The sequence below is a fragment of the Callorhinchus milii genome, unplaced genomic scaffold, assembly GCF_018977255.1.
Source record: "Callorhinchus milii isolate IMCB2004 unplaced genomic scaffold, IMCB_Cmil_1.0 Scaffold8, whole genome shotgun sequence".
Lineage (NCBI taxonomy): Eukaryota > Metazoa > Chordata > Chondrichthyes > Chimaeriformes > Callorhinchidae > Callorhinchus > Callorhinchus milii.
In genome coordinates, this window is record NW_024704749.1 from 5928484 (window position 1) to 5949797 (window position 21314).

A 21314-nucleotide genomic window follows, 5' to 3' on the forward strand; every position below is an offset into this window, starting at 1 on the left:
ATTTTGACATCAGTATGATATTTCCAATTGACCCTGAACAAGCCACAGATTGTATTTGTGAAGGGGAAGGGTGTAGGGTGGGGAGAACAGGGCAGTGATATTTTGTAATATCAATGGAATCCTGTAGTGTATTAGTTGGAGCACTCGTTTCACAAGCGAGAGGACCCAGATTTGATTCCCAGGTGGGGTGAAACCTTAGGCAAGTTTCCTTACTCCACATACCTCTGTTTACCTGGTGATAAATAAGAACCCAGTTGTTAGTCAATTGGTGGATCATTTTCAGGTATAATAAACCCTTAAAAAAAAGTTAATATAAAAATAAATTTGGTAATTTGGTCAATCAATCCATGACAGTTTGTGGGATACTGCTATGTGAAATTGGCTGCCACTTTTTGCCCACAAAATATACAATCAATTCACTTTACAGTGTATTCTGTGAAAATGTGATAAGGCACTATATCAAATGCAAGCATTACATTATTTTAGGTGCATGTCAAGTGTTGTACAAATAGCCTGTTGGGTAGAAATAAGTCTCCCAATGCAATGCTCTTTCACTGCAGTGAGTATCCATCATCCAGCTCTTTGGTTTGAATCCATGTGTTTTGAAAGAATGATATTTTTAATGGAGAAAGTGGTTCGATATTCAGATTTTGCTTATCTTACTCATTCATCTACTAGTTCTTTGTGAGACGTCGCTGCAGGTACGTTGGCTGCAATGTAAATACACATCGAAAGGATGTTGCAAAGCACATCACAGGACTTACAGTGAAGTGAGTAAAGTGCAGTGATTATGTATTTTGTGGGATGTTTTGTGGGACGTATATTTTGTGAGATGTTTTACGGGATGAAATTTGAGATGTTTTAGTGCAATAAGGCGCTGTAATAAAAGCAAGGATTATTATTCTAATCGTATTTATTTCTAATAAATCTCATTCTGAGCTTCGAAGCTTTGTCATACACAAAATGGAACAAAAGCGGGTAACTGGAGTTGAGGTACAGATCAGCCTCGCTTACAAAATGGCAGAACAGGCTCGAGGGGCTGAATGGCCTACTCCTGTTTCTATGTTTCCATGAAAGGCACTACGTAAATGTAAGTCGTTATGCTTCATCGCTTAATGATTTGCTTCATTCACTCTGGCATAAAGCACAGAGACCATTTAGGAAACAGCTTTGGCGTATTTGGTTGACAATAATTTTTAATGGGATTTTTTTCTCTCTCCCATTATAGCAGTCAACAAAAACCATAACCCACATTATCTGTGAGCAAATATATGGTTTGGGGAGGGAGGGAGGGAGTTATTAAGTGGCAGGGAGCTTGCCTTGTTGCACTGAAGGATATTCTTGCGTGTACAACAACGGGGTTAGAAATGACTAGCCCTTGAAGAACATTGACAAAAATATCATTAGTCCACAGGATGAATAAATAAGTGGTTTTTTTCTAAGCAAAAAAATTGCAAGATTTGCTCTGAGGGAGCTTGAAGATGAATCGTATTTCTACAATCATACGAATCAAAAGTACGCATCATTCACATAATAATAATAAAATGTAATTATTTCTATTTAATTAATTAATGATTGCATTAATAAATAATAATAATAATACCAATAATAATATGGTTTGCCAAGGATATTCATCCACAAATTCCACAGTCACTCCACTTTACAGTATAGTCCAAGAAGCTCTTTGAGACTTCCATGTGATATGAAATGCAAGGATTATTATTATTAAATGTTACTGCCAGGCGTGAAACAAACAATGCGATGAACTACAGTGACAAATGTTGGCTGGATTTATTGTATTGTGAAAAAAGGTAACAGCAGAACGTTACAAGTTATTGAATAGTTAGTATAATAGAATATACTGAAGATCAGTACGGTTATCAAAGATATGTGTGGGGAGGGGTGAGTCACTCAATATTGTGATTAAAGTTGTGGATTTAATATGTTTACTTCCTGGCAGATTTCAAGCAAATTTTAGACACATTACCATCCCTTTAAAGTTTAAAGGGTTTAAAGGGATGTTTGGTCAACCGCTGATTCTCAGCTGGATTTCCACAACTTATCACCAGATCTGGCTGAATTTGTGTATTTATTTCCTGTTATTTATTCATCAGATAGCTGAAGTCGATAAAGCGATAAATGTAATATGCGTGTGTATTGTCTGCAATTCCAAATATCAATTCAAAAATGTGGTCACTCAATCCACGACTGTTTAAGGGACACTGTTGTGTGGGGTGGCGGCCAAGTTTCGCCCACAAACAGTCAATCCACTTTACAATATATTTTATGAAGCTCTTTGAGACATCTCGAAGATGTGATAAGGCGCTATATCAAATGCAAGGATTATTATTACCAACCACTTATTTACAGTAAAGCATCACAGAGAAGAATAAAAAGCAGTACCTGAAAGGTCTCTTTCTTTATCTTTTAAGGCTTATTTATGTTATTAATTAATTAGTAATGAATTAGTTAATTATTTAAAAGGTCAGCTCGGTTGCCTAGTTGGGAGAAATCCAGAAACATTTGTTGTTTTGAGCTACCAGTCAACTGTTGACAACTTTAAGAAATGGCAAACAGAATGACAGTTTTAAGGTATCAAATCACGTTAAGTGAGTGTACTGAGTCAATAACTGAACTTAAGTTGCGAAGAGAGAGAGTTGGGGAATCAGTGGGAAAGGCATTATACACATTAATAAAGCGGACACAGCTTTCACGTCTAAAACTAAGAATAATATAGTGTTACTTGGTCCCTGAATTTGGATCGCTCCAACATTACACAAATTAAGATCTGCACACTTAAATCTCCACACAAGTGATTTATTTTAAACCCACTTTACTACGTATTTGTCTCTGTCAGGGCAATACATTAAAAGTGGCTTCGTATTGCATCTCCCTCACAAACACCATTTTGTAAAACGAAAGCCGACAATCTCATGGATAAGATTGAACATTCACTCTATGGCTGTTTGAGTGCTCTGAGTCGCTACCCTACGTGAACGGCACTATATAAATGCAAGTTGTTGTTGTTATTTGTCGGTCATTCCTGTTTGCAAAATTCGCTGTCCTGTTTGCCTACAAATACACTGTCACTACACTTTTAAACGTTCTTTAAGACTTCCTCTGACGTGAAAGTCGCTATGTAAATCATATTGTATTGTTAAACACAAAATGCCTTGAGATATTTTGACGTGATAAGGTGCTGCATCACATGCCAGGATTATTATCTGTGCCCTAGGTCATTTGTAGTAAAATAATATGGATGTCTTTGTATAGCAGGGGAGGGAGTGAATTGGCTAAAAAAAAATAGTAGGAAACAAAATATACAGTCAAATCGCTTTAAAGTATATGAAGTGCTTTGTGACATCCCAATGACACGATAAGCCACTATATCAAATGCAAAGATTATTATTATTATAACTTGTCAAAATGCAACACTCCGCAAGAAAAAATTCACTCTGCTGGAGAAAAAAAACCTCAAGCAATTTGATAAATAGAATAAACTTCCATTTTACAGACTGTTGGCTGCTTTTCAACCATGCTATTCTATCTTCAAGCTTCAAAGCCTATTTTACTGGCATGTATGTTTGGTTATCTGTAGAAATCAGTAATAATTGTTGGCATTGGAGCCCTGTAGCTTATTGGTTAGAGCACTCACCTCGCAAGCGAGAGGACCCGGGTTGGATTCACTGACATGGCAAAACCTTAGGCAAGTTTCCTTATTCCACGTGCCTCTGTTTACCTAGCAGTAATAATAATAACAATAGTTATACTTGCATTTGATATAGGCCTTATCACATCTTCAATTGGGAACAGCAGTGTCCTGTAAACAATCGTGGACTGAGTGACCAAATTAATATTAGTACTACCCCGGAAAACGATACACCAATCGACTAACAACCAGGACCCTACTTACTGCTGGGTAAACAGAGGTGTGTGGGAGCAAGGAAAATTGCCTAACATTTTGCCCCGCCCAGGAATCAAACCCAGGTCGTCTCGCTTGAGAGGTGAGTGCTCTAACCAATACGCTACAGGACTCCACAGTAAATAGGAACCCTGTTGTTGAGTGATTTTTGTAATACATTTGTAGGATTTATTTGTACAATCCAGTGAAATACAACAATCACAGAGCAATTTTCGCGTGGGGAGGGATCCTCAGAACGCTTAGTGAGGTTCAATGCCTTGGTACATCCTCCCAACGTGAAAGGTGCTATACAAATGTAATTTTGTTGTTGGTGCCATCAAATGCAACGTGCGCGGACTTGCTGTACAAATGCAAGTTGTTGGAACGTCTCGAAGTGCTTACAGAGTCAAGTCATAAAGGAACAGTCGCCTGTTACACATTTTCGTTAATAATATAAAGATTAGACACTCCACGCCTAAAAATTTTTTTATTTTTTAAAAAATATGTACAAATAATTTTGATAGTCCAAACAAATGATTTATTCGCCAAACGTTTAATTGGATTGGACAATCAAACAATGTACAGTTATTCGCGATACAACAAAAAAATTGCAATAGGTAATAACACAAATGCCAGTGAGAAATATTTTTTAAATTTTCATTTTTAAGTGAATTTTCGGAATGCATTTTGGCTTTTTCCAACCACCCTTCCCCCACCCCCCCCCCGCCACCATCTCCCCGCCTTCATCCTCCGATAAACTTTAATCTGTGACAGACTGAACCAGTGTGTATAATAAGGAAGTTAAAGTGTTTCTACTGGAATTTTACCGGGGGGTGGGGGTTGGGGGGGTGGTATTTGACGACTTGATAACCTGTACAAAAAAAAATGCAAGAGAGAATGAACGGCAAATTCGCTCGGGGGCATTTTGCAAAAGCGTTCGCTAAAACTTGTTGCCCACCATTTTTCATCGCGCCGTCAAAGTTTTTTCCCCCCCTCTGTCAACTCTTCACCGGCTTAGCAAAGTTCACTCCTCATCACTCATTTCAGCACATCTGATCCTATCTAAAACCCCTTACAACCCGGCAAACTGGGAGATACAATGCCTTTCAAGTTCAAAGGTGCCAAAGGTCTTAATAATTGCTGCGCCCCTCTTGTTCATTTTTTTTTTTGGGTGGGGTGGGGTGGGGTGGGGTGGAGAGAGGGGGTGGGCGGTGACTCATGCTCCACCACCACCAATAAGCGCTCTGGGACACTACCCTGCATTGAAGGGCGCTCTATAAATGCAAGTTGTTGTTGCTGTGAGTGATGAAGTGAGTTATGCCTTGTTCTGTTGAGATAAGAAGAAAACATCTCCATGGGGAGAGAACAGGACGTTGATGGTCATTTTGTTAAGAAAAACATTGCTCGCTGTCTTGTGGAGAGGCAGGGGCTTCATTTAACTGCCCCCTTTCTCCTGGCAATGCAATGCAATGTATTTCATTCTAACTTGTTACCCCAAAGCTTTACTCTTTTAACCCTCTCTTGAACGCCTTCACCAACCCTTCCCCAGACAGAAACGGACACCCAAAATTCCTGACACCTCTCTGTGTGCAAAACGAAATGGTGAACGTTTTGACCTGTGAGCGTTTCACACTCGAAGTATCTGGAAATATCTCTGTGGGTGCAAAAAAAATAATAACAGTACTAATTAAGGGGTTTCGTTAGCGAGCCGCAAGTTTGCGAGCTTTGCTTGCCGCGTCTTTACGAATCTTGCTGCGTTTTCTGGTCGATGCTTATGAATAACATTTGTTGAAATGATTACAATTTCGAGAAAGATTGGTTTGATGTTTTCTTTGTGGGGGGTGGGGGGTGGTGAGGGGTGTGGGGGGGGGGGGGGGGGGAGCCGGTCGTGTTACTATTATTTTTTTAAGTAATCGATGAACAGAGAAGCACGCATTTTAGCGAACGCATAGCGCAAGCTGAGCACCCAGACACATTTAGCATTGGTCGGAATAGGTGAGGTTGCATGTTCCGCCTTTTCTTAAATTGCGTAGCGAATTGAAACGCTGGTGAAAACTGCGCGACTTTCGTAAAGTAACTTAAACCCAATCGTTTGGGCTGAAGGATTGCATCCGGTTTTTCTCTCTCTCTCTCTCTCTGTGTCTGTGTCTTTTCATATATCTTAATATATATTTTAAAGGACAGACTGAATTTCAAGAAACGTGAAACTTTCTCCCCCCAGAAGTTTTAGTGAGTTTTTAGTAAGTGTGCAAAGATCTGAATAGTAATATTACCCTCTCTCCCCCACCCCCCAAAAATAAAAAGATACAGCTCGAATCGCTATCAGATTTAGTACCGATTTATCAAAGATAAATGCATTAAAAAGACAAGATTAATTTTTATTCAAGTAAGTGGTTATTTGCCCAACATTCACACACACACACACACACACACTATGTCTGCAAGTGCTAAAGCGATTCAGTTTTCTCGCTGAGCGTCTGAGACAGATTGTGTGATGTTTCACGAAGAAATGGACATCACTCATATCGTCGGGACACTGGATGGGGGAGAGGAATGGGGTGAGAGAGAGAGAGAGAGAGAGGGAGGGAGGGAGCGAGAGAGAGAGAGAGTGGCAGTGCAGGACGTGGGAGGAGGTGAAAAAGGTATTACATGACTCGGAAAAGACAGCAGTTTGCTCGAAACCCTTTCGATATGAGTATGTGTGACCTCTGTTTCACATCCCTCCCCGTAAGATGATCAAAAGAGACTCGTATTGACCTTCCCCAAAGCCCACGTCCCCCCCTTTACGGTCCTGGAATTTAACCCCCCTGTCTTTACTCAGATGAACTGGGGGTTTCAAATGCAAAAAAAACACCAACAGAGAGAGAGAGAGAGAGCTTCGCTACCACTAATTTTTCTTTCCTCTCCCCTCCACACCCTCCACGCCCCCTCCCCAAATAAAAGTAACCATCCCACTTTTTTTTTCTGGGTTTTTTTTATTCGTGTGTGTATTTGTGTTTGGCGTGGTTTGCGCCAGACAAGTTTCAAGTTTGAAATGTAAAGTCGAATTGAAATGTTAAAAGAGATTTAAGGCTTTACAAAAAAAGTGGATGAAATAAAATGCATTAATGGCAAACACACAAATATATATACAGTAAATGATAACCCATTGCAAAATATAGCAAAATAACCCATATATATATACACATATAAAATAACCCGCATACAGTATATATGTATATATATATATAGGTTGTTTTGCCATATATATATATGTGTGTGTGTATGTGTGGTCTTTTTTATTAATTACTTTTATTTTAAAATATTGTTAAAAAAATAAATAGAGTAATATAAACTGTGTGGAAATGGCTGGCGATATATTGGGCACCGCTGTCCATGTCAAATAAAAATCTGCGGTTTTATCGATCGATATGTATATATATAGATATATATAAAAGTATGCAAGTTTAACAGTTGTCTCGATATTAAAAAAAAGCGGATTGGAACCGATTAATCAATGTAATCGGGGGCACCTGATCGCAATGCATGGTCACCTCTCTCGATATTCTATTCCCATCCCGAGGGTGATTGACATTTAACTGCTCTGCGAGACAGGACACATGTTTTGGGGGGACAGTTGTTAAGAGAAACAGATCATTTGCAACTTTGTGTGGGGAAGGAATAGATCTGCGGATCTATTTGCGGGAGCCGCAAAAAGAAACAAAAAAGGTTTTAGCGGGACCCCCACACAGATGCAACCAAACGACTGGACGTGATGTGAGTGATGTGAGCCGAGTGTCAATGGCAATCCTCTCCAAGTGTTAAAATCCACGTCGCTTTGCACTTGAGCTTCATGCCATAATAATCCTTCGAATGGTCTGTTCTTAAATTACAAGTGTGGGGAGTGGGGGGGGGGGGGCTTCACCTTACAGCTCCACAGCGAGTGTGTGTGTGTGTGTGTGGTGATGGGGGGGGAGATGTAACAAGACTCGCATTCGGTATTTGCATTTGCCTTACCCCACGACTCAAAAGACTTGACAGGGTTTTTAATGTGAAGTGTGGTGACTGTGCTTTTGTAGGTGGACGCTGATGAGTAAATATCAGGCACACAGCTATTTCTACTGCCCCCTCCACCCCCAACACACACACACACACACACACACGCGTAGCCAAGAAGTGAAAGAGCGATTTTACCCAACCGAGACAAGCGAAAATTTGTGAAATATACACAATGATAATGATAATAATCCTTGCATTTGGCACACCGCTTTTATCAGGTCTTCGAGACGTCTCAAAGCGCTTCACAGGTTATACTGTGAAGTTAATTGACTGTGTGTTTTGTGGGGGGGAACGAAAGTGGGTGTTTATGTATGCAATAATTACATCATTGGCAAAATAACTCATATACAGTATATATGCATATATGTATCGATATCTATATGTGTATACGTACATACATATATAGTGTGTGTATGTAATGCATCATTATATATATATTATCCTAAGGGTTATTTTGCCAATGATGCATTTTTAAATACATAAATATAAACATATTCCGAATTTGTTTTATAAAAATGGGTTAAAAAATGCACCTCACAGAAAATGTAAAATTGATGACCCCTGGGCTATTCCCCTCCCACTCCCTGAGGCTGGTATCCCCCCCCCCACCACCCGTCCCTCCAAGGCTGGTGCGACAGAAATCTATTGAAAGCATCAAATAAATTGGACATTGGAGCCACTCGGCTGTTGGTTAATAATTGATTGGGGGGAAACCGCGTTAGCAGGGCTCCGGCTTCCAACTAACTAACTCACTGGTCTGGCGAGGTTGTGGCCACTGCTAATCAAATCAGCCTTCTCTTTAGTCTGGTTGGGGTTATTTTGTGAGGGGAGGTGTGCGCTTGTATGTGTATATGTATGTGTGACGGGGTAATGGAAGAGAAAGTCAAATCAAGTATCTCTCTCTCTCTCTCTCTTTCTCTTTCTACCTGTTTTGAGAATAAAATAAAATCTGCTGATTGCGGTTATTGTTGTTATCACCTCAGAAAACGCTGCACATCTCCGCAATCTATTATAACAGGTCGGGCGACTGTGATTACATGAAGCTTGGGTTAAGAAACTGATTTGGTGAATTGACTGTATATTTTGTGGGTAAAACTGGTCAATCCACAACGGTTTGTGGGAACGCTGCTGTGCGCAATTGGCTGCTGTGTTTCGCCCACGAAATACACAGTCAATTCACTTTACAGTATATTCTGTGAAGCGCTTTGAGACGTCTCGAAGACGTGATAAGGCGCTATATCAGACGCAATGATTATTATTATTATTATCATTGTGATATTGCGGTTCCAAGCTGCGTGGAAGTAATATATATCTGAGCTGTATTGCCTGTATATCATCAAAACAGACTGTATAAACACAATAATAAGGGCACCTTATTATTGCAAATGATTCGGGGTTGTTTCACATCCTCATTAAACATCTCAACGCGAACCAGTCTCAATCATAAATGTTATCTCGTGCGCTATTATCATAATACTACTAATGATAATGATCCTTGCGTTTGATATAGTGCCTTATCGCATCGTTGAGACGTCTCAAAGCGTTTCACAGAATATACCGTAAAGTGAATCGACTGAATATTTTGTGGGTGAAACTGGTCAGCCAAATTGTGCACAGCAGCGTCCCACAAACAGTCGTGGCCATATTATTTTTTTTGAACAAAAGGGATTATTAGCCATTCGTGTGTTACATTATTATTATTATTTTGTACGTGTTAGAGTTGACGTAGCGTTTCATTAGGACTGTGTGAGGACTCACTTATACAGTGATGGAGCGAGATGCGAAGCAATGAGGGTTGGATTGTAATAATAATAATAATCCTTGCGTTTGCTATAGCGCCTCATCACGTCGTTGAGTCGCCTCAAAGCGCTTCACGGAATTTACTGAAAAGTGAATTGACTGTGGGTTTGTGGGGAGAAACGTACTTTTTTGTTGGGTGTTGGGGGTGGGGGGGAACTGTACTTACATTTTTTAAGGCAATTGATTTAGAGAGACTGGGAACTCGTGAGATAGCCCTGCAATGTGCTACTGAGTTTAAATGGAAACTGTGTTGGGAGAGGGAATAAAAGTGAGCCCTCGTGAATTTCGTCCAATATCGGTGGCGCTTTTGTGTGTGTGTGTGTGTGTGTGTTATTTTTTGCCACTTGTTGCTTTTGCTTTGGCGAGTGACTTAAGAAAGCGAGTGCCTGGACAGTTAGCAACAAAAAAAAAACAGTTGCCTCTCTCTCTCTTACATGCGATCGCTATATATTTGATGGAGAAATTCGAAGCACAGGCGATGCTTGTGAGAATTTAATGCGGTGATTGTAGGCTGGTTGCAATTGCGAGCAACTTTTATGGTCGTGTCCCCGGCAGAAACTGACATGCCCTTTTCATGTTCCCTGGACCCCCCTCTCCCCCCCCCCCCTTCTCTCTCTCTCTCTCTCTCTCTCTCTCATGTATTCCCAAGACTCCATTGAACCCTCAAGACTTCTTTTTTTGATAGAACAGAGAGCCCTCTGAATTTCTGACAAGCTGAAATGAATTTAGGATCGATTTTACTCCAGTCAGAGTCAACAACAAATTAAATTTGATGATCTTCCCCCCCCCCCCCCTCTCTCTCTCTCTTTCCTGGTCAAAATTGGGGTTGTGTGTGTGTGTTTGTTGTTTTGCCGACCAATTGCTTGTGTCTGTGTAGCTTCAATCAACGACATGCGTGGAACAGTAAAGCATTTTCCAATTTCATTTCAGTCCCATCATTTAGTTGTATTCCCCAATGCTTTTTTTCCTTCCTTCCTTCCTTCCTTCCTTCCTTCCTTCTTTCCTTCCTTCCTTCCTTCCTTCCTTCCTTCCTCTCTCTCTCTCTCTCTTTCTCCTCTCACTCTTTCTTTGTCAATGATATGCTTTCCTTGTTTTTTCATATAATTTCCCAGTTTAATTCACATCCTGGGCTGGGCTGAAATGCACAAGTAGGTGATGGGGAGAGAGTGGGAGATAGATAGAGAGGGAGAGAGAGATTGAGAAGGAAAGTGCTTTAAATGATTATTAAGCTTGTTTCACACGTATAGAAAATTCAGAGCTGTTATTTGCAACTGTGTAATGTGACACAAGGTGCCCTTTACCGGCGTGAGCACTTAATTTTATATTTTTAAAAATTGGCGTGAAAATGATTTGTTTCGATTGGAATTTTGGCAATGTTTTTCTCTCTCACCCCCCCACACCCCCCCACCCCCCACCCCCCTCCCCCCCCACCCCGCCCGCCCAGGATAAAAGATAAATCTCCCCAAAGTAATGTTACAAGAATCTTCACTAACTCTAACGCACCAACTCATCTGTTGTGCGCGCTTTGCACAGCTGAGCTCTTCCCCCAGAACAACTACAACATAATGTGTGTGTGTGTGTGCATTTAAGCTTATTTTTTTTTACACACACCCAAACGGTGCTGAAATCGTTGTGCTGGTTAATAAGTCGTTGTTTTTTTCTTTTTTTTCCCTTGAGGGCGGGGGTTAAGTAGCCGGTTCTTAATTTGATCCGCACTCAAAATTAGCTTTATCCTATTCCTAGTCGCTGAGAAAAGTGTTTGCTCACAGCTTCCCAAAGACAGTCAAGGATACGAAAGTGACTTTATCGGCTCGAAAAGACAGACAGTCACTTACTTTTATCGGTTGGGAGAGCGTGTGAAGCGTGTCACCGCTGGCTGAGCTTATCTTCCGTATTAGAGATGTAGTCTTTCAACACCTTCCACACCCCTGTTCACAGACACACACACACACACACACACACACACAGAGACATAAACAAGGGAGAAAATAGTCTTGTCAACAACAGAGATTTGTAACTCAGGATCACACACACACACACACACACACACATGGGTTTAAACACGATTTTAGATTAGTCAGATAACTCGATTGCTTTTTTTGTAGGGAGCAACAGAGATATTCCAATATATCCCCCCCCCCTCCCCACCCAACCACACACGCACACACACACACTCACTCCTCCATTGGAGATATCTGCAATTCAATTTTCCCATTGCACCCTTGAGAAAAACTAATAGGGTGTATTTTGAACCAAAGTTGTTGGCATTTTGTTTTGGGTGGGGGGAGTTTGTGTGTGTGTGTGTGTGTGTGGCGGAGGGGGGGGGGATTATAAAATGGTCAAATAAAATTCAAAAAATAATAATTAATGTCTTCAGGGATCTGTTACTATAAACAGCCACTGACCTGCCCAGCCTCCTACACTTCCTGGTTTACTTGCTGATTTTTTCACATGCTTTTAAACCTTGCTTGGGAGATCTCATTAATAAGCCTGATATTAATGCGTCAGGCATTCCTCGAATTTAGCCCACAAAATACACAGTCAATTCGCTTTACATCATTCTGTGAAGCGCCTTGAGACGTCTCGACGACGTGATCAGGTGCCACATCAAAAGCCAGGATTATTACTATTATTATTATGATTATTATTATTACTCCTTGTACAAACCGCTTGACGTTGGATCTCAAACTTTATTTGGATGTGCAACAACAACTAAAGTTTAAAACGCGTCTTTCGCGTGGGCTAACGTCTGGGAACGCTTAACACGATGGTTCGAAGACTCGGATGTTACAGTATTTTATTTTAACCATCCTTGCATTTGATGCAGCGCCTTATCACTCCTTCCAGACGTCCCAAATCACTTCACAGGATATGCTGTAAAGTGAATTGACTGTATATATTGTGGGCGAAACATTTCTGATAGTTTGGTAAAAGTGTCTCAATTCGTAGGGAATTCGTCAATTTCTGATCGATCTGAATATTTCAACTGATGATGACATTACAGAAAAAGTGGTTGATCATATAAGACATAGGATTCCCCCCCCACCACCCTCCCACCCCTCATCACAACTCTTACAGCAAAACTTAACGGAACGCATTTTAAGTCTGCCCTGTAGTGTGTCCACAATGTCAGATTTTATTGTGTGCACTTCTGTGGTCGAGCTAAACAAATAGAATTAATTCAACCTGCAATTCAACCACGCAACCATTGACAATAATAAATAATAATCTGGTCATTCAATGTTCGTGGGACATTGCTGTGGTTAATTCAGGTGACCGTATATTCCGTGAAGCGCTTTGAGACGTCTCGACGGACGTGATCAGGCGTTATAACCAAATGCAAGGATTATTATTATTATTATTATTAGAACCTGTGTGTAGAAGAATAGGGATGTGGCAATAATTTATAGCACTGCTACTGTAATGAAGAACAAGGTTGGAAATTGGGAACGGTACAAACATATCTGGGGGATTGATTCCAATGATCATTGCAAAGTATTTTTTTAAAACAGGGGATACGGTTTCAAATTAAATGAAAATAAACCTTTGAAGTGTATAAGTTTAACACGCGTTGCTCCGAATAGACTGCGCAATATCTTGCATTTGTGTGGGTGTTTTTTTCTATTCCCACACGAGATAGTTTACAATGTTGCGCTCAACTCTTTCACAGGTATTTAGCGAATTGTACGATTTTAGCTGTTTGGGATACAGTTGGGAGACTGTTTTGTATTTCGACCTGTTCACATGTATACATATATATACAGTATTATATTATGTATTTGACAGCACAACTTATGTATCTTGATTCAAGGTACAGAATTTATGTTTTTTTCTTTTAACAAAAACAATCCAGATATTGCGGTTATTTATTCTTTTCACATTTCTGATGCGCATCATTGAAATGACCAAAACAACGCGGATGTGCGTCAATTGCGTTGATATGTACAGTAATAAAGTTGAGAATATACAGTACTTTGCGTAAGTCATATATATTGTGACTATATTGTGGTGGTGGTGTGTGTGTGGGGCGGGGTGTGGGGGGGGGGGGGGGGAGAAGGATATGTATCTGGGAAATATCAAAAAACGCAAGGCTTGATATTAAAGTAAACCTTGAATTTATTCTAGGATTTTGGTAGCAAAGGACAAATAAGTTTATTTCTAGCGTATCAAACGCTGCAGAGAAAAGCGACAAGAAAAGCACATAGCAAATCCCGCAAAATCTCGCAACTGAACTGAAACGTGTTTTGTGGATAAATTAGATTGCTTGACTGCAAATCACACAGTTTAATTTAATTTAAAAAAAATCTACATTGAGAATCTTTCTCTGTCGTTCTCACACGCTTCTTTTTGCAGATACCAGCGTACAGTATCGCGAATTAACAGTAAAATTACACGTTTAAGAATGGATTCAATACCTTTTTTTTTGCTGAACGTCTGTGGCTAAATTTTGGGGGCTTTTGATATTTTCTTTCTACGCGATAGCAACATTTAATTTATCGTAACCAAAAAAGGCAAAACGCACGTTATGACCCAATTTTTACCCAATAATTAATATTTTGACATTAACTGCCTCTCGGATATCGAATTAATCATCAAGTTCAAAGCAAGTTTTTTTTTATTTCCCTCATGTACCTTTTCCCTAAACTACGCATCTTTAGTCGAGAGTGAAGCAACTGGTTGTTTTAAACTTGTATTAACTTGTAAATCGTTGTTTTAATCTATAATGCGCTTTGAGATTTCGCTAATTTGCCCTGTCTGGACAGTCAGTCTGACTTTTCTTTCATGTTAGGAAAAAAAATCTAATTTATTTCGGATTTTATTTGAATTCCACTAATATACATTGCAATGTAATCGCGAAACAACAAAGGAAAAACGTTTCCTTTTGACAGTGATATATTCGGGGGGGGGGGGGAGAGATATTTTTTTAAATAGCATTTAAAATAGCTTTCTATTTGAAATCTAACAGTTTCGAGAAAGCTTTCGAAAGACATTCGGAATAACACGGTTGAAATGGGTATTCAAAAAAAATAAGCGGGAGTGAGTGGATTAAACGTCCAGAAGGGATGTATGTTTGTTTCTTTTATTTTTTAAAAAATGTTGAAATTAAGTGATCATGATTTCAAAACTAACCTGTAATCATTCGGATTTTCCTTGGGCTATTTATTCCCTAGAAAGGAGTTAAAAAGGACACGACTGCGAGGAAGTGCTTATTGGGAAAAAGGGAGGTGGGGTGGGGGGGGGGGGATATAGGGTAAAATAATCAAGCGTTTTATGGATTTGTAGTAAGGTTTATGGGATTAAGCTGCCACTCTGCTTAATCGAAGCACAGGTAATGTATATCTGCCAGTCGCCAGCCCTTGTTCCCCCAACTAAACACACCCCCACCCCCCCCCACCCCTGAAATCTTTAAATGAAGGTGCCAGTAAAAGTGTTCCTGTTTCAGTTAGTTCCTCCTGTGGTTAGTGATCCAGAACGGTGCAGTCTAGCCTAATGGAATCATTAGGCTACCTGTGTGTGAATACACAGTGTCTGAGTGGCCCTGGCTCCAACTTTGACCAATATGATGAATGCTTTCAACAGCCCCTATAGGGTGGCAACAGGCCCTTTGCGAAATGGGAGTTTGTCCACTACACACACACACACACACACAGACAGACAGACACACACACAACAGATGTGAGGAGTGTAAAACGAAAGGGGGGGAGCGTTTGCTGTTGGACGGGATTCCATTGGCGTCTGGTTAATATCTGTCACTGAAACTGTCCATAGGGTGGTTTCTTTTGGATGACTGCTCGGGTCTTATTTGTTTGGAGGGGGGTGTAGTTGGGATATAGATCAGCATCGTTGGGCCAGAAGAAACTCCCTTACCCCCCTCCTTCCCCACCTCCTCTCCCCTCCCCCCACCTACAGAAACCCCCTTGAGCAACTTAAGATCTGACATTGAAAATAAAGTGTTGTGATACCTATTTATAAACAAATATTTTAGGCTTCATTCGCTGCTACGATTTCTGGAAGATAAAGCCATATACCATGTGTTATTGGATCGGTTTGATCGCCTGGTCTATTTAAAGTAACAAAGTAAGGTTGATGGGACCTAGACAGACTGGCACCAGTGGTGATCTGTAGGCAATGGGTCTGTCAGTTTAAGCTATAGGACAGGTGTAAATCTCATTGACATTCCACCACCCCCCCCCTCCCCAACCCCCTTCCCCCACCCCTTTACCTGAATCTTAAACTCACTGGAGGTGAGCAAATTAACAACTCATTGTTTTTCTTTAAACCAACACTAATCGCAAGTAGCGCACACACACACACACACACACACATCTTTTTTTTCTCGAAAGTTAAGTCATTTCCAGAATATCCCCGGCTTTGTTTGAAAAGCATCCGATCTTTAGCACCTACCAAAGCCAATTTTGCGCAACAGGTTTTACTTAAACGCAAAGCAATGATTACAGCTGGACAGAGTTGCAAATAGAATCGTATTCGCAGGTTTCTGCAGAAGTATTTTCTATATATATATATACAAAAATTAAATGTGATGGGTGGGTGGGGAGGGAGGAGGGGGGGGAAATAGATTGCACACCCGATCCAGACATTTTAAGCATGTTTGACATTTTGCACTGAATGAGTTAAATGTGTGCAGTGTTCAAAAATAACACACAGTATGAAGGCTTGCGTTCGAGATGTCAATAAGCGTTTAGGAACCCTCTTTTCAAATTAAAGAGCTATTTGATGATAGCTTGGGTTCATAAAAAGATACTATTGCATCGCGATATTTCTTTTTAGACTCCCGCCCCCACCAAAAAAAAAGTTGCAACGGTGAATCGAATAAACAAGAGGAATAAAAACGATCCCAGAAGAAGGATAAGTGTCGTATTTTATATTTATTTCTTATATTTTAAAAAAAATGCGCTGTTTGCTGATACCATTGTGTATTAAACTGAAAGTGTCGACCCTGGAGCCAAACCATAGGACTATTTTCATAATGTGCATTTGGGTTATAATGTACATTATGCGATCTTCGATGCGTTTCGCTATCGCTTGTCGCCCCGTTTTGTATTTTAAACCCATTTTAAAACGCTATAAAAATATCAGAAAGAGGTGGGGGTTTGGGGGGGGGATGTTGAGGCAGGTTGTTCTTTCACGTTTACTGTGAGTCTTTTATTTAGCTAATTTGTTTAATTAGAAAATAGCAGTTTCCACATACAGTCATCACATATGGACAAACAAGTGTATTTAGTAAGTAAATAGATCAACGAACGATATTTATTATTAGTTTAAGCAGCGCGATTTGTGTTGATAACATGGTTCCACTATTGTATGAAAGACACCATCTCCCCCCACCCCACCCCACAGAAACACTCCTCTCCCCCCCCCAGTATCTCCTCACGTAACGTTAGCATTCACATTTGCAACTTTTCTCCTCACTTGTACTGTTTATTTGTAATTAGTTCACAGCTTACAACAACTAACATCGGCCTTTTCCCAGTCATTGACCATCGCAATATAACAACTTAGCGATTCGACTAACCTAGATTGCAAAACAAGTGGTTTTAACTCCCAAACTCAGCAACCAAAGCGAACAACATTAGTGAGGATACAATATAGTCTTGGAGCAAACATATATATATACAGAGAGAGAGAGAGAGAGAGAGAGGACCCGACTATAGAAAATGCAAATGAAATTTATCTTTGAAAATCTAAACTATTTCATGCATCCCCGTGGCTGTTTAGCAAACAAAGGAGAGACTTTTTTTTAGGCGGGGGGGGGGGGGGGGGGAGAGAAAAAACTTTCAGGACATGATCATTTGTTTTCCACAGCCTGGCGTGTAAAATAACCAAATGTTTTCTGCTCACAACGCGCCACTTTCTGTTGTCGAGAGAGAACTTATAATAAGTCTCTGGGCTTGTGAGTTGTCGTTGTTCATTAAGGATTTTTTCTCAAAGATGTGCTCAGACATGAGATAATGAGGCCTCTGATAGTCTAAGATCCCTTTAACTTTTCCCAAGACTGAGTCTGTCGCCGAGAAAACAAAAACGACAGTGTAAAACTGCACCACGCTACTCACATCCAATTTGCTGGCTACAAAAGTTGAGTCCCTAAATCCTCACTCACAATGCGGCACTCTGGAGACAAATCATATAATGTTCAATTTTTTATTCATTTCTCCACTAATTAACTGGAATCCCACCTCCTCTTCTACAGTCTTTCCAATTAATTTGCAATGTATGTCAAAGGTCGTCAGTTAGGCTTCCAGTGAACCTGCGTTCAGGATTCCGCCGTCTCCTCTATATTGATCTTATTAAGGCATTTTCTCTTTTTCTCTCTCTCTCTTTTGCAAAAAAAAAGAGCCGTGGAGCGAGTGTGTATGTGTGTTTTTTTTACTGGTCTTTAACCTGGAGCGTTGATAATAGGATTCGTGTCTCTGGCCTCAGAGTTTAAAGCGAAGCCAATGGTTATTCCGAAGATAGGTCATTTGTTTTTATCTGTGTGTGTGTGCGCCACATAGCTCTGGGTTTGAACACAAATATAATTTCAATTAAAAAAAGGGGATAAATTTGGAACTATTATGATAAATTGTGATGTAAGTACAAATATCATTCGTGTCATATAGTTATATTGATGTAGATATATATATACTGCGTAACTAGAGATGCTATTGATTCGAGTTAATTTATACATTGCCTTGAAGATGATTTAGCTTGAAAAGTGTGTGTGTGGGTGGGGGGTGGGGGCTACTGTACCTTGATTTAAAATAGACTGAAAATGCTTTTATTTGTCAGTTTAATATATATGCATGCATTATGTATACTGTATGTGTTATACGGTATATATTTTATTAAGATACATATATATTTAAAGCGTGGTGCTCGCTTCATTGCATCACACGTTACAAAAGACGAGAGGAAATGGACTACCGGTTGAATGTACTGTAGTTGCTTGCACCCAGGCGCAAGTCTCTTGTTTCAACCTAGGTGCAACAAAATGAATCGATTTTATGCATTAGAATCGACTCCGATTTCGTGCCATTTGACCTGCGAATTGATTAGTGCTAACTTGATGAAAAAAGAAGAGAGAGAGAGAGCATTTGGAGAAACGTTCTTAACAGTTGCGTTTAGCAGTCAAGAGAGAGAGAGAAAGAAACAAAGAATGGAAATCGTAACCCACCCCCCCAAAAAAAAATGCAAGCCCAGAGAGAAAAAAACAACCGATGCATTAATCAACGGTACGACACCCGCCTTCTGTAACCACAGAGGGTAAAACTTTTTTTTTAAAAGAAACCTCTTTCTGCTCAAAGAGATCACTTTACTAAAAAGAAACACCTTAAAACGGGAGCCTTTGAGCTTGGCATATTCTACAAAAGATTTGATTTCAAATAAGTTGGGTAGGTGTTGGTTGGTTGGTTGGTTAGTCGGTGGGGTGGGAGAGGGGGTGGTGGGTGGTGTGTGTGGGGGGGGGGGGGGGGGGGGGAATGAATGAATGAATGAATCAGATTGACTGACGTTCCTTATATATTATCAGTGCAACTTAACAGCTTGGCAAAAGTTATAGCCTCGCTGGTGAAACGATAAGGGAGGGAGGGAGAGAGAGAGAGAGGGAGAGGGAGGGAGGGAGGGAGGGAGGGAGAGAGAGGTTGAACTCCGGGTGAACTTGTTGTATTTAAATTGGACTTCTTTTGTATTAACTCGAAAAATATGTAGACGGTGAGAGCGAGCGTGTTTGACACGAATAGCCAAACAGTGAGCCAGGTAAGCAGCCAGATTTCCCCACGTCTCGTTTCTGACTGATGATTTTTCTTTTTTTTAATATCCACATATATAATATTTAACAAAAAACAAAAGAGGGGTGAAATTGTCGTCGCCTGGCCCGATATTTCACGGATCACGCGGGCCCTTGAGCCAGAGTTAGTGGCTGTTAACCTCAACTTAACAGTGAAAGGTGTCTTTTGCCCAGAACCTGTGAGGTAAGAATAGCAAAATAAAATCACCTCGACCCGAGACAGCGCCGCCAAGCGACCCGAGTGCGTAATCTTCCCGGGGGGGAACAATTTTGACCCCCAGTAGCGAGGAAAGGTACCGCAATAACCTGGAAACGTGTCGCGTTTTAAGGCGAAGCGAGTGGCCTCGTTCAGTCTCCCTTTAACCCGGGTCAAGTCCGTAAGTCGGACTACAAGTAAAGGCCATCGTGTTGGGGGGTGGGTGGTGGTGGGGGGGGGGGGAACCCCACGCAGAATGAGAGCCGCTTATTCTCGTACCGCAACCAACAGACTTGGAACTGACTGACTTGACTGACTGACTGACTCAGTGTGAGAACTTTTTTCATTCATTTGCGACTCATTCTCTCTCGTCAGACGCATCTTTAAAAAAAAACGCTGCCAACGTTAAAACGCTGCGTTTTTTTTAAAAAAAATCATTTTTTTGGGGGGGTGGGGGGCTGTTCCCAGTTAAAAATCTGTCGTGGGTAAATTTAAGAAAAATCTCTCTCTCTCTCCCCCCCCCCCCACCCCACACACACCCCCTTTACATGTCACACATCTAAACGACCTATACTTACACCTGTGGAGTGATGATGGACCTAAGTGCATTGCAATTAACTGAATTGTAAATCTTTTCCGTATGTTTCCAACACGCCAGAATCATCTGTCTTTAATAAAATTTCAACACACAGCCTCCTGCAAACCAGTGTAGCGAGCAAGCCTCGAGATGCGTGTCTTACAAACAATTGCTACTCAGGTAGCAATGACGTCCCAAATACCCGAAAACTCACACATCCCATCCCACACCCACTATTGGCAATTGGTGTTGGGCTAATTGTTCTGCGAGTTCTTGTGGACGTTTCAGTGTGATTTCAGCTGAAGACTGCCTTTTGCTTTCATTTTGACGATTGGACCAACCCCCCACCCCCCCCCCCCCCCCCCCCACTCCTTAGACATGAGAATATTCTTATCTCCCTTTCATAGCAGTTCAACCGCTCTCCCAAATACAACGCTCGCCTTTTCCAGTCCCATTCAAACTGAATAGGATTCAAGGCAGATAGATACAGATAGATAGTTGGTTGGGTATTTCTGCTATTAAAATGTGGTCAGCTTCTTAAATGAGGGGTCTGAATAGCAACAGTTTCTGTAAAGATGCACCAACATATTAATAACTGACCAATTCAAAAGTGCCTGTTAACAATAATAATAATCATAATAATAATGCGGTTAGTCAATCCACGACTGTTTGTGGGACACTACTGTGCACAATTGGCTGCCGCGTTTCGCCCACAAAATATACAGTCAATTCACTTTAGAATATATTCTGCGAAGCGCTTTGGGGCGCCTCGAAGACGTGATAAGGTGCTGTATTAAATGCAAGGTGTATTATTAGGTATTTGCGAGAGAGAGCGAGAGAGAGAGAGGGGTGTGGGGGTAATATTTCGCTGTTCTTATTCTGCAAATTTCTTCATATGACTGTTTGTTTATTTACTGAATCGTTGTTAATAGCAAGTGACTTCAGAATTGCCGCTTTATTTATGACCGTAATATAATAATACCGTATTATCGTGACTTAGCTCGCGTTGCCTGGGACA

The 21314-nt window shown here is 40.6% G+C and overlaps 1 long non-coding RNA gene across 4 annotated transcripts in view; it reads right to left on the bottom strand.

The window, feature by feature from the left end:
• The window catches only part of LOC103184375, a 43060-nt gene that overhangs the window by 13300 nt on the left and 8446 nt on the right, over positions 1-21314 (bottom strand). For 3 of the 4 annotated variants that reach the window (XR_006085263.1, XR_006085264.1, XR_006085262.1), the window contains exon 3: positions 11575-11667. This is a non-coding gene — a long non-coding RNA (uncharacterized LOC103184375). Of the gene's footprint in view, positions 1-11574; positions 11668-17811; positions 18012-21314 lie in introns of those variants that run through there. The other variant, XR_006085265.1, reaches the window with a different exon arrangement.